This window comes from Nestor notabilis, unplaced genomic scaffold, assembly GCF_000696875.1.
Source record: "Nestor notabilis isolate BGI_N333 unplaced genomic scaffold, ASM69687v1 scaffold8134, whole genome shotgun sequence".
In the NCBI taxonomy this organism is placed as follows: domain Eukaryota; kingdom Metazoa; phylum Chordata; class Aves; order Psittaciformes; family Psittacidae; genus Nestor; species Nestor notabilis.
The window spans coordinates 49,436-62,705 of NW_009924203.1; the positions used below are offsets into that span (position 1 = coordinate 49,436).

Genomic DNA, 13,270 nt, shown 5'->3' on the forward strand with positions numbered 1-13,270 from the left:
TGTACTGCTTGCGCAGACTTCAAAGACTGCTTGGGGTCAGCAAATTATTTCCTCTAATTATCACACAGGGAGTCTGAGATGCTAATGGCTCTGTATCCCTGTTGTGTGTCACTTTCTTATCTATACAGGAGGAAAGGGCAGCTTTTAAAATCAGAGGGGGAAAAAAAGCACTGCAGCTCAACTGTTAAACCATGTGAAGGTTACTGCTACAAACCAACCCAGTGGTTCTTAAGATCTCTTTTAAAGGCTGACAAATGTAAACACATGCTTTGCTGACTTACAGCCAGATTAAGCTGTTGCTATCCCTTTAGCTGTGAACTCTTGAGATCTGTGTAGTACCTTATAGAACAAATAAATGGTACAATGAAAAAGCTCTAGGTCCAAGAGGGCCACGAATCTCTTCAGACTGAGAGCGAATGTGTGGGAGGGAGTGCTGTTAAGGGCAATGCTTCAACTACTGGACTGCACATAACAGCACAAAAATGCACACACTTCAGTGACAAATATGTGGCATGTCTCAAATGCCAGACTTGCATAGGAATTACCCTGGTATTAAGACAGCTGAAATGTTTCCATATTAAATTACAAAGAATCCTGTCTTTTGGATGTACCAAAGAGTTGTGCATTGTTCCTATTGAGCAATACTTTAAACAAGACAGATTTGAAATAATAAATTTTCAAGGATGAGCTATTGGCTGTATTCTTACCAGAATGCTGAAAACACCTGGTATTTTTGAAAATGCTAGTTAGTGTACCCACGATGTTGCACACCATGAAGACTTTAAAAATCTGTATTCCTCAGGACTGTACTGAAGTTGGTGCCTTACGTGGGTTTTATAGTTTGGGGTTTTTTTCCTCCCCTTTGTTTCATTTAATTACATCTCAGTTTAAATACCAGTCCATCTGAGAGGCAAAGGAGACTAAGGTGTTTCAATTAATGAGTTAATTCAGTTGCTGGCTTTAGAAAATTCAAATTAATTAGGAAATCTAAAATGTAAACTAGAAGGAAGATAGTATAATCTACAGCAAAACTGTTAGGACATGTTTGTCCTTAGAGTGTATTACATGATTTGATATGGTGTTAATTAGAAACTGATAACACTTCTTCATTCACTTATTGAAGAAGGAAGTTGATAAAGATGAAGGTTCGAAATGTGCTACAAACTCCTAGCCCAGGTGTAAATGCTGACATAATTAGCTGTGGTGTAAGTCTATGTTTTTTGGCTTAATTTGTCCAAGTACTGTGCATCCATTAATATTGGTAGTTCTGAATGTATTATCTTCATGTAAGGACAAATAGCTTCAGTTGCCTGTAGCTTGATTGATTGGATTAAGTGGTTTCTGACAATACAATATGCGCTCAATTTTCACTACTTTCTCATTAGAGTAGTTTTAATAGCGGTGACAACACTTAGCGCTTTATAGCTGTTGGGGATATCAAAAAAGATGATTTTGTAGTATATTCTGTGTGAAATACAGCTGAGTTGGAGAGAACAGTATTGTATAAAACAAAAACAGTAGGAATAGTTCATTATCAAGATAAGGCTAATTGCTATGCATTGGAAAACAAAGGCCCCTGCCCTGTAAAAGACATTGAACTTTCTCTTGTGTGCACCTTTGCACACTCAGCGTGAGAAGCCTGAGTTGGCTTCTCAGAAGCTGAATTGGAGAAGCCTGAGAATCTCCATTGAAGGCTATTGCAGAGGTGCAGAAAATATTCAAACTCTGAGAGGAGTTTTAAGTGTTAGTAAAAATAGCTCTGTATTTCTGTCCCTGTGGAAATTTGTTACTTGCAGTCTCCATTGTGTTATGTCCACACTGCATGTACTCACTAAGAACGACCAAAAAAGAGATTTTTCCAGTAATACTTCTGAAGGTCTGTTGGGAATGGACCCCAGTATCCAAAGGTAAGAGCCACCTTTGCTTGTTCATCGAGACAAGACAACTTGTTCTTTCCCTGTGCAACTTTTTGTTCATATTCGTGCACTTAACTGTGTTTCTTACAAGGACTGAGAGATCTTGTCCTTCATCTTTCACCGTTTTTATTATTGATTGTGGTCTTTTGGGTGGTAAACCATCAGGGTACTGCAGCTCCTGGATGTAATGAGCAGAATTGTACATTAGTTGAGATTTTTGCAAAATCTTAAATGCTGTTCAATTGCTGTGGGTTTGTTTTTGTTTTTTTTTTTTTTTTCCTCTTCTATTATGCTTTGCTCAAATATCTTTTTCTTCTAAGGCTTCAAATCGCATGTAAAATAGAATCTGAATAGCATCCTTTGAGCCACTGCTGCATGAAGAAAAGAATGTGCTGATTTGATCCTAGTTAGAGGGTCAGTCAAGAGTAAGCTGGGCTAAGCCATCTTTTAATAATGTTTGTTACCATCCTGGAACTAAAACTATGTGAACATTTCCATTCTATTTTGTTACATGTAATTCCTGGAAATAGTCACACTTGGGCTTGCAGCTCACCTTTAATTTCCCAGGCTTGATAGTTATTCTAGCTTTTCAAGATGAACAAAATGTTCTGCTGTTGTGAAGAAAGGATGTGTTTCTTAACCACTTCATTAAATACATACTGTTGAAAGAAGGGGAAGTTGAAAGTCAAAATTTGGCTGGAAGCAGACTCAGAAAATGCTTTGAGTATTCAAATAATGACTGCTTTTTATTTGGCAGAGTTTGAAGCTCATGGGGAGAATTTAGTATGTAATGAAATTCATCCAGTCTCTTGCATTGCTCAAAGTAAAGGTAGCATTTGGTTGTACTGCAACTTGTTTAATTACACTGCAAGGTCCAGTTCTCTGAATTACTCCAGTATAATTGGGATGTGTTTCCAGATGTCAGAGGAATGTCAGCCTAATGATGTTTTGGTTGGGAAGAAACATCTCTTAGTTCTTCTTTAGCTTTGTTTACTAGCTAACCTTTAATTCTCTGTCCTTCACAACCCTTACCTGTTAGTCTTACAGAATAAATGTTGCTACTTCTGCTTTTGAGATGCAGAAATGTAGAGCCAGAAGAGGGGTGCATACCAGAGCAGTGAAGATCTATCATAATTACTTAGAAAGCCTAGGACATAGGTTGCATTTTTAGTGTAAAACTTGTAGTGGAAAAAGTCTATGCAAAAAGTCTATGCAGAAAGCTTTTAAAGAAGATTTGAAGCATCTCATTTTTTAATTGTATATCATCAATGTCCTCTCAGAGACTTGTGCTATGTTTTTAACAAATGTTCTCCTTCACTTCTGTGAGTCTAATGAATCCTGGAGCTGCACAGTGGGAGTCTGACAGACTGGAAGTTGCATTAAACAGCTTTGTGTTTTTATTGAAAACATTGACCTTGGTTCAAAGAGAAGGTAATTATTCTGCCCTGGAATGATAGCAGCCCCTCCTTTATTGACAGCACACCATCTGGTTGTGATAAATTAGATGGCCCTGGCAAGGCTGCAGCTTTCTGGTAGCAATGGATGACTTAGAGGCTTCATATCCAGATTAGTAGAAAATAAGAAATATATATTTTTTATGGGAATTATATACTTCCCTATCATTGTTCAGAGAAAATCTTCTGCTTATGTCTGTTAAATTTTCTTTCAGGGGTACATGTCAAACTAGGATTGTGAATGGGATTTTCCCAGACCTTATTCTTTCTGCAAGTTCAGTTCCACTCATCTGTTGAGGGAGACCTTGAAAGAGTGACAACTCTTGAGGGTTTCAGGTGTAATTGGCACCATTTATTGTGCTCTACCACCCAGGGACTGTTATGTAGTTCTCACTTAGCAGTAAGAACACTATGGGTTATTAAAAGGTTTTTCTCAAGGAGTGGTTGCTCTTAAACTTGTTGGTTGCTGTAGCTTCAGGGAGGTAGATTCCTTTGGAAAACTTGCCAAGTAGTAAGTTTGCATCTATAAGTAAAAGCTCAGGTGTTAGGTAGCTTGCTGACTAAATAGTCCTCCTGGCAACAACTACTATTTATTGCTGTCCCAGCCAAAGTATTATTACTTCTTACAACCTGCCTAATTATATTGTACATTCAAGCTCAGTGCTGTGCTCTGACCAAAAAAAGTCTCAGCCAAGGGTGATTGTCAAACAGAAATGTCTGCAAGAGTCTTGGAGGGGAGAGGCAACTGTGGTCCTTATAATATCTAAATTATAACTCCACTCTAAGACAGGTTTAAATGCTTGCAAGTAGAACATACTCAATGCGACTTACTGTAGTCTGATTTGCTGAGACTGTTAGCTGGCTCCACTTCCAGGTTTTTCTTTTATTTCAGAACATGATTCTAAATTCACTTGCCACACATTGCTGCTTTTGGTTTAGAAATGTCCTCAGTTTGTTGGTTTACTTGATTTAAAAAATTAATCACAGCAACACCACAATGAAGCTTATTCTTGCCAAGCTATTTTGATACCTTTTGTGAGGCTAATTGCTGCAGAGGGAAGTGTCATCAAGTAACTCTGCAAAGCATTTTAGTCTTTCTTGGGCAGAGGTAGCACTAATACCACTCATTACTAGTTCTTACTTTCCTACCACTTCTATTTTTAAAGTGGAGTTCTTGCAGTTATATTTGCACAGTGTGGCATGAATAACATTTATCTTAGATTTAGATGTAAAGACGAAACACTTTGAACCTGGCGTTGCTATGCTTGTTATTTTTGTGGCTAGGCAGTTTGGACATTCATGTGGGGTTTGGCCACAGGTTAAAATAACTGAAGCCATGCTGAGTTGTTACTTGAACTCAGTCAAGCATTTTATGTATAATGAGCAAAGTGCCCTGGCAAGTTTGACTCACTCTTTGACTGCCAGGGTGCGTAAGAAGTGGATGTGTGTTATTCTGGGGTTTGTCAGGTTGGGCCTTCACCTTTTGTGGCAAAATACCTCAGCAGCTTCAAGTCTTTTAGGCTAGATACCTATTACATGCAGCACATTGATGAGCAAAATTGCAAAGTGCTCATTATTAGTAGTCTCTCAAACTGATAGACTTGACGTTTCATCCTCTATTGTGGGAGACAGATAAAAGTACAAGGTAGGACTGAATTAATGTGGGTAATTTTAGCTGTTTTCTGCATCTAGTAAATTATAACTTCTCGATAATTTTGGGATTTATCCAAGAGGGAATGCATTTGTGAAAACCGAAACTCTGAGGGTGGTCAAACAGGCAGCCCACAGATGTGGCGTGTCTTCGTATGTGGACACAGTCAGTACCCAACTGGACACAGTTCTGGGTACCTGCTCCAGCTGACCCTGCTTGTGCAGGTAGATTGGACTCGCTGATTTCAAGACAGCTTTTCCAACCTAAAGATTTTGTGAAAAGTGAAAGTGGTATCTCCCACAGCAGTAATAGCCTGCTTTCAGCATCTTGGGACATTTTATATTTTTACGCACAGAATAATAAGCCAGTGCAGAGTGGATGTTTCAAGAGTCATTGTCCGTGCAAGATGCATCCTAGAATGACCTTATTGCATTGACACTTCTTAACGGTATCAGTTTCTGCTGCTCTGTGGCTGATTTATGTGGACATAAAATTTATGTCCACATTAAGATTATTTTTTTTGTGTGGACACAAATTTGGAGGACATGGAGCAAGGAGCAAGTCCAGAGAAGGGCCACAAGAATGATAAGGGGGCTTGAGCACCTCTCATATGAAGACAGGCTGAGAAAGGTGTGGCTGTTCAGCCTGGAGAAGGCTGCGTGGAGACCTCATAGCAGCCTTGCACTGTCTGAAGGGTGCTGGAGAGGGACTCTTCGTTAGCGACTGTAGTGATAGGACAAGGGGTAATGGGTTTACACTTAAACAGGGGAAGTTCAGGTTAGATCTAAGGAAGAAGTTCTTTACTGTGACAGTGGTGAGGCACTGGAACAGGTTGTCCAAAGAAGTGGTGACTGCTCCATCCCTGGTGGTGTTCAAGGCCAGGTTGGACAGAGCCTTGGGCAGACATGGTCTAGGTTGAGGCATCCCTGCATATGGCAGGAGGATTGGAACTAGATGATCTTGAGGTCCTTTCCAACCCAAACCATTCTATGGTTCTATGTCTGTTTGCTTGTGTGCATTTCCAGCCTGTGGTCAGGAAGCTGACTTGTCCTCTAATGAGATTCTTTCTGATGTTTTTTGACAAGCCAATACAGCATGGCAGCAGCTGTCCTACTAGGCCTGGGCTGGCAAGGACAATTCTGAAACTCATTTCTTGGGCAGACCATAGCTATTAGGTACTCCCAGACCCGATTTTGTGCAAATGGGGAGCTGTTCATCAAAGCATTGGGAACCTCTGGAGCTGAATGATGCACTTGTGTTGCACTTATAAAGGATGTGCTAATTGGTAAGCAGGAAAGACTCAAGGGGACATTCTTATCTTGCCAAGTAGGCTGTTTTGTGCCATGTGCAACCTGTTGTATGTCCCTAACCCAGAAGTTCTGGAGTAGCTATTTAGTTACAGTCTTGCAAATCTACCCATTGGCTATATAGGTTTCTTGGCATCTGCCTTAGACACTTACATCTTTGAGGTGCCATTCTCTACATTCAGTCACCCTGTAGCCCTGAAGTAGCAAAGCAGTCCAATAAAGGTGTTCCCGCTAGTAAAAAAGCTTCTTCTCTGAGGCAAGTTCCAGTTTTCATTCATACTATAGTTGCATGCCTCATCAGGGCAACAGTTAGTTTCTCTTCCTTATCTAAGGATTACTTTTCTGGTGATCTTCCTGATGATGTTTGACTTTCACCCAATTCAGGATATTATTTTCTTGCATTTTTTGTTTAAGCTTTGTACTTCAGGGCTGGAACTTTACTTCTTACTTTGGGCAACAATCAGATCTTGCCCAAGATTTCAGTTTATCAGTGGCTGCAGTCCCTCCACAGATTATTGGTATTGGTTACAGAAGATTCTTCCCTGGTAGCAGAAACATATTCTCCTGAAATACTCTAGTGCCTGAGCTAACTTAGAAATGGTTTTCAGACATCTGCAGGTCAGTCATCTCATGTTTCAGTCACAGCTTCATCAAAATCTTTGTCACTTGTACCGTATCTGATAGTGATGCTACACTTGATAAAGCAGCCCTTCATTCATGTGTATGCTTAAAGACTTGTACCGATGGCCAGTTGTACTGACAGGGAGTGCTTGGAGTCTTCTATCCTGTGGATTTGTAGATATACTCTTCTTAAGGAGTGTAAGTACTTGACATGTTACTTTCACCATGGTAGCTTCCCTCTGTCCTTAGTAGGTCACTGAATTCTGTAGTTGAGACACTGGAAAGTACACACTGAACATTAGCCTTGTTTCAGTCACGCTAGGGAGGATGCAAGTTGCTATATGATTGTGCCAGATACAAAGGTAGAAAGTATAAAAGTTGATTACTGATGATGTATGCACACACAGGAGATTAAATGTACATGAGGACAAAATACTTACAGAGTTGAGTTATTAAAAAGTAATTTTCCTTCTTGTAACCTTAACAAGTTTCCCCATGCAAAACCTTTTCAGCCACTCTTGCTCTGGACTGAACTCTGGCATATTAGATACTTCCTACTGCCACCTCCATGGGTAGGAGCTGCAGGGTAGTTTGGATGTAATTTTAACCACTGAGATATCTAGTTCAACTGTAGGCAGGAATGAGTAAGTGGTGGTGGTAGACAGCCCTGACGTTCTGAATTGTCTGGCTGGTATGTGTTGGAATCCTGATCTGCCATGTGGTAGCTCAGTAAAAATTTATGGCTGGAAGTATGCCAGTGTGTTACCTTTCTACTCCCAGATCTCTGCTGTTAGCTATTGCTGCTTTGTGTTAGCTGCTCATTTGTACAAAAATGGCACAGAGTCTACACAAAAAAAACCCCAAACATTTGTAATCTCAGTTTAATGACTAAGGATTAACGATTTCAAAGTTTCAGCATTTATAAACATATTTAATGGTATTTACTCATTTTATGTGTTTGTAACTATTACTAAATGTTTGACTTATATTGGTTTTAGGAGCCAGCATTGCCCAGATTTGAGACGGGATGGTCTGTTAATCCATCTTTTTTATCTTGTGGCTGTGGTGTCTGTAGCACTGTACTAGCTTAATATCTATCTCTTCAAAGCTTGAGTTTTCAGGATCTTATAAAAGGGATTTTGCTGTAGAAAAGCTGTTTCCTGTAGTTTGATAAACATTGGCTCAGTTTAAATCAATTGATTTTTATACTGCTTCTACTATCTCCTTAAAATGTTTATTCATGCTGGTCTCCTTTACACATGTATCTTATTTTAAAGTCTCTCTGTTCATATAATGAAGCCTGCTGTTTGAGGCAAAAGATGACTAATCAAATAATTATAATACTGACATGGCTGTGCATGGGTGAATGGCCGTTTATTTATTACTGTGTCCTTTTGTAACATCTTTGTGTCACCATGTTGCAGAAACCTTTGACGTGAACTACGACTGGTTTACTGCTGTACAGAGATAGTGACTGCTCTAAAGAATTTACAGTTAAAATTATACACAGACCAGGGCAGTATGAAGGAATCAGACTTATCCTGTTAATACAAATACTATTTTATTGGCTACAGCAAAGTTGGACAATACTAATACAGTGACATTTGCAGTGCATGTGCAACCTGATCAGTCAAGTTCTTTTGTGGTTGCCAATGTAGTGTTTCTATTAATAGAATAATAAACTGTGGAACTTGTGTTATTTTGAACAATTCATAAAATCTTCTGGGAAAGTGCCTACGTTGTGGTATTTCAGTACTTGAAGGGGGCTTATAAGAAAGATGGGAGCAAACTTTTTGGTAGGGCCTGTTGCAACAGGGTAAGGGGTAATGATTTTTAAACTAAGAGGGTGGAGATTCAGATTAGATAAAAGGAAGAAGTTTTTTTATGATGAGGGTGGTTAAATACTGAAACAGGTTTCTGAGAGAGATGGTGGGTGCTCCATCCCTGGAAATACTCAAGATCAGGCTCGACAGGGCCCTGAGCAACCTGATCTAGTTGAAATGTCCCTGCTCGTTGCAGGGGGGTTGGACTAGATGACTTTTAGAGGTCCCTTCCAACTCAAACTTTTCTATGATTACACACTCAATTAAAGTGCTTTTAAGAGCTCTTTTAAGTGGTAGTTCTTTAACAGATCGTATCTTTTCAGTCACATCAAGAGTCATGATCTTTTCATGGTGAGAGCTGCATCTCTTTATGATGAAGATCATGGTGTGAGCAGGCTGCCTTGGAGTTCTCTAAATGCAGCTGGTAGTTGCAAACGAAATCAGAAAGTGCAAATATAAAAATACTCTTCTGGGCTTTGGAATATGCCAAAGGCTTCAGTCTCACCAGTATATATAAACTGAATGAGTACACAATACATGCACCCAGCTGAGTTTTTGGCATGCCTATAGACTCCACTGGAATTGTTTAGCTTGACAGTAAATGCAAGGAGAGAAACTTGGTATTAGCATAAATTTCGTTTCTCACAGACCTTTCAATGCCAAGAACATCAGGTATAATTTTTCTTTTCTCCTCTTTCCATTTCTGAATCTCCATTGCCAATTTTTTAAATCTAATCCAACTGTTTTCCTCTCTCCTTTAAAGCATGGAACGTTTTTACCATCACCTCTGCAGTGGCTCCGTGCTCAGTACTCATGTAATCCAGACAAATCCCCTGCATGCAGTCTTGTTAAAAAGCCATAGGCATGGGGTTAACTCAGAATGGTCATGAGCCAAGCCTTTCACTGCTTCTCCTAAAATAAATCGTTGCTAATGCTGCTGCCATATGGCCAACAAACATGAGCTCTCAGCAGTCTTTTGATTTCCTCGCTCATGCTTTCAAGTGTGCTGGCGCTTAAACCGGGCTTCTCCTCCCATGTTATTTGTAGTTTATCTCCCAAGTGATGAACTCGAGAAGCATGCGAGTGTGTCAGAAGAATAAATAACTTGTCTCAGCTGTCCTGTTAGCGGTTCCTTTAGCGTCTCCGGGATGAACTAAGCACGCCTCTACGGTAATGCGGTATAGGGGTTTTTTGGAGGGAGTGCATCCTGACAGGAGGTCAGTGCTGCGCAGAGGGCGACTGCGGGCTCCCTCTGTACAGCAGTGGCCTCTAGTGGAAGATGCTTAGTCCTTCTGGTGACCCCAGACTCAAGACACAAATCCTAAAGACTTTTCCCATAATGATTCTTGCCATTTCCAAGCTTGTTTTTAAACCTGGATCCCCCCAGCAACACTGCGGCAGAAAACCAGTGGGGCTCTTCTCTCTTCTGACTGGTTTGCTAATACTAGAGTTTGAGCTATTAAACAGTAATATACTAGCACTGAGTTAAAGAATTATTCTAATTACTTTTGTAGGTTTCTCACTGTTTTGGCTAGCATTTGCCTGTGTGAGCTGGTGCTTCATAAAGTAAAACTGGGGGAATATAGCATTCTGACCTATACATTTTAATATGTCTCTCCGCAATCTCAGGTTACATTGTATAATTGTATATAATACTTTTGTGAAGACCTGTGATGAAAATCTCCAGATGGCATCTGAAGGGAAGGATGTAAAATTCCTATTGCAAATATTGGCAGCAGTGCAGTGCTCACACGTGCAAACTTAGAGGAAGTAGATTGGTACGTGCAGAGCCACCTTGTCCCTGGAACTTAAACAGTGAGATACGAAAAGTATTCTGAAACATAAGAAATCTGTATGTAACGTATAATAAAATTTTTCTTATTAGCCTTTGGAGTTTGATCTCTCAGGAAAAAACGATGAAAACTCTGCTTTAAACCTCACTCTTGTATTTGAGCTGTTGTAAATCACTTTTCGAGGCAGAAAGAATAGGTTGTGGTAGGAGGTAACTTTTCCATGATTGTGTAGGTGAGTGCTGTCTTTGACAGGATTCTGCATGTGAATTGATCTTGATTCCCCCTTCTGTCTTGGGATGTGAGTTCACGTTATGAGTCTGTCCTGGGTTCAGCTATAGCAGTCATTTTTTCTCCTTCTTAGTAGCTTGGTGCAGTGCTGTGTTTTTGACTGTTCAGCCTGGGAACAATGCTGATAACACCGATGGTTTTAGTTGTTGCTCAGTAATGTTTACTCTGACCAAGGACTTTTCTCAGTCTCATGCTCTGCCAGGGAGGAGAGGAAGCCAGGAGGAAGCAGAGGCAGGACACCTGACCCAAACTGGCCAAAGGGCTATTCCATACCACAGCACGTCATGCCCAGTATAGAAACTGGGGGGAGTTACCCGGAAGGCCCAGATCGCTGCTCGGGTCGGGCTGGGTATCGGTCGGCGGGTGGTGAGCGGTTGTGTCCTTTTCCCTTGTTATTCCTCTTATCATTATCATTGGTAGCAGCAGTGGTTTGTATTATACCTTAGTTACTGGAGTGCTGTTATCTCAACCCGTGGGAGTTACATTCCTCCAATTCTCCTCCCCATCCCTCCGGGAGCGGGGGGAGGAAGGAAGAGGGGGGGAGTGAGCAAGCGGCTGCGTGGTTCCAAGTTGCCGGCTGGGCTTAAACCACGGCAGAGCCTTGTTTCTGACAGATGATGTTAGAAGCCTCTTAAAATCAATTCTGGCAGATACCATCCCACGTCCTTAAACATCCTTTACAGCATATTTAACATCATCGTGCTCTCCCTGTCTCTTAGTGCAACTTTTCCTTAGAAGGTAAAAGTGTTGGTATTTAATCAACGTTCAACTGGAATTTTGTTTAGTCTTCCAGTGTATTTTAGTTTAAAAAACACTCTAATTTCTCTAGTTTTCAGTTTACATACTATAGCCCTTAAACAGATACTACTTTGTTTCAAATCTGAGCCTTGCTTCCAGTCAGATATTTTTGTCATGCTTATCCTTTCTGCTGCTTGGCAAATCTAAAAACATTTATTTTTTGTGCAAATGTTGTTAGAAGTCACTCTTGTGCTTTTCAGGAGAAGCCTTAAATAAAGGGGAATTTTTTTGTATCTTATATGAAAAACATGTTCATGGCAGTAAAAGAGTAGTAGTGCTTTTATGCCTTTCCAAAAAAGGAATCGGCTGTTGTGTGTTTTTAATGATGAGGTATTTACAAGTATAGTGTCCAGAAAACAACTTGACTTATTATGTTAACATTGCAAAAGATCTCCATAAACCCTTGGGAGGCAGCTTAGCTTCTGAAAGCTTAGTGGAGAATCTGTTAAATCAGCAGAAGAGTATTGAATTCCTGGTTGAGATTTGAAAAATGCTTGTTTCCAAAACAGAGTATGCTGAATTATGTCTTCCACTGAAACAGCCAACCAAAAGACAGAAATGTAGGAATAATAAACAGAATGGAAGTACAAGCTTTGCAAAAACAAAGGGGTTTTAATGTGGAAAAATTTACAAGCTTTGAATATATTATAGCATCACTCTGACATGAAGAAATAAACTTCTAGAGAATTATATATGTAACCAAGTTTTCATCACCAGTTTACTTCGATTTAAATACTTCAAAATGTCTGAAATTACAGGCTTCTTGAAGTAGAAATTATCACTTATTTTCTTCTGTTTGACCCACTGATAGCAAGGTATATGAGTAAAAAGCTCTACCCATACTAAAGAAACAGTGCTTTCTCTACACTGTCACTGATGATGGTGCTCTCAGGAAAGCAACCATGAAATGCAGCTTGCTCCTTACCTTCTCTATGAAGGATGTTTTTAGGCACCTTGTCTTGTTTGGGGAGCAGGACATTATGGCATCACTTTGTTCTCTGTGCCTTCATAATGGATTTCTTTCTCTTTATTTTCTTCCCCTACCTCCTCCTCCAGGCTCCCCTCTAGTTTTCGGTGATGGTTGGCTTTTAATTATGTACGTCTGGTAAAAATCTTAGTAAGGTTCTATGGTCAAGGATTTCCATTTCATGTCATTTGAGAACCATTGTGGATGCTACAGAACAAGCTCTTTTTATTCCACGCAAGAATATGGAGGTTCAGTTATTATTTAGGTAACTAGCAACAGTCAGTAAATATTACTGCGCAGGGTATAAAGTGCCTTTCCGCATTGTTTCCTGAAAAGGTAGGTTGAGATCTGCTGCTTTGATGTCCTTTCACACATACGCATGCCATGTATACATGAACACAGCTGTAATGATCTGCACAAGCACTTAGTTGACCAAGTGCGTTCTTTTAGTTAGCTTGATTTTTGGTTTTATTTTTTTCTTCTAAGAAAGACCAAAAAATTCACTTGTTTCATCTTGGGAAATCATTGTACAAGGGAGGGAAGTGGTTTATTAGATTCCCTTGACTGTTATTGTCAGGAGAGGAGAGGACAAGAAACCTGCCCAGGTAAGGTACAAAATGGATAGCCCTCTTAGCATGACATCAGCAGGAAT

General features: G+C 40.0%; 1 protein-coding gene across 1 annotated transcript in view; it reads left to right on the forward strand.

The window, feature by feature from the left end:
* Window positions 1-13,270, forward strand: part of LOC104404147 (serine palmitoyltransferase 2) — a 64,026-nt gene that overhangs the window by 37,220 nt on the left and 13,536 nt on the right. The window lies entirely within an intron of this gene.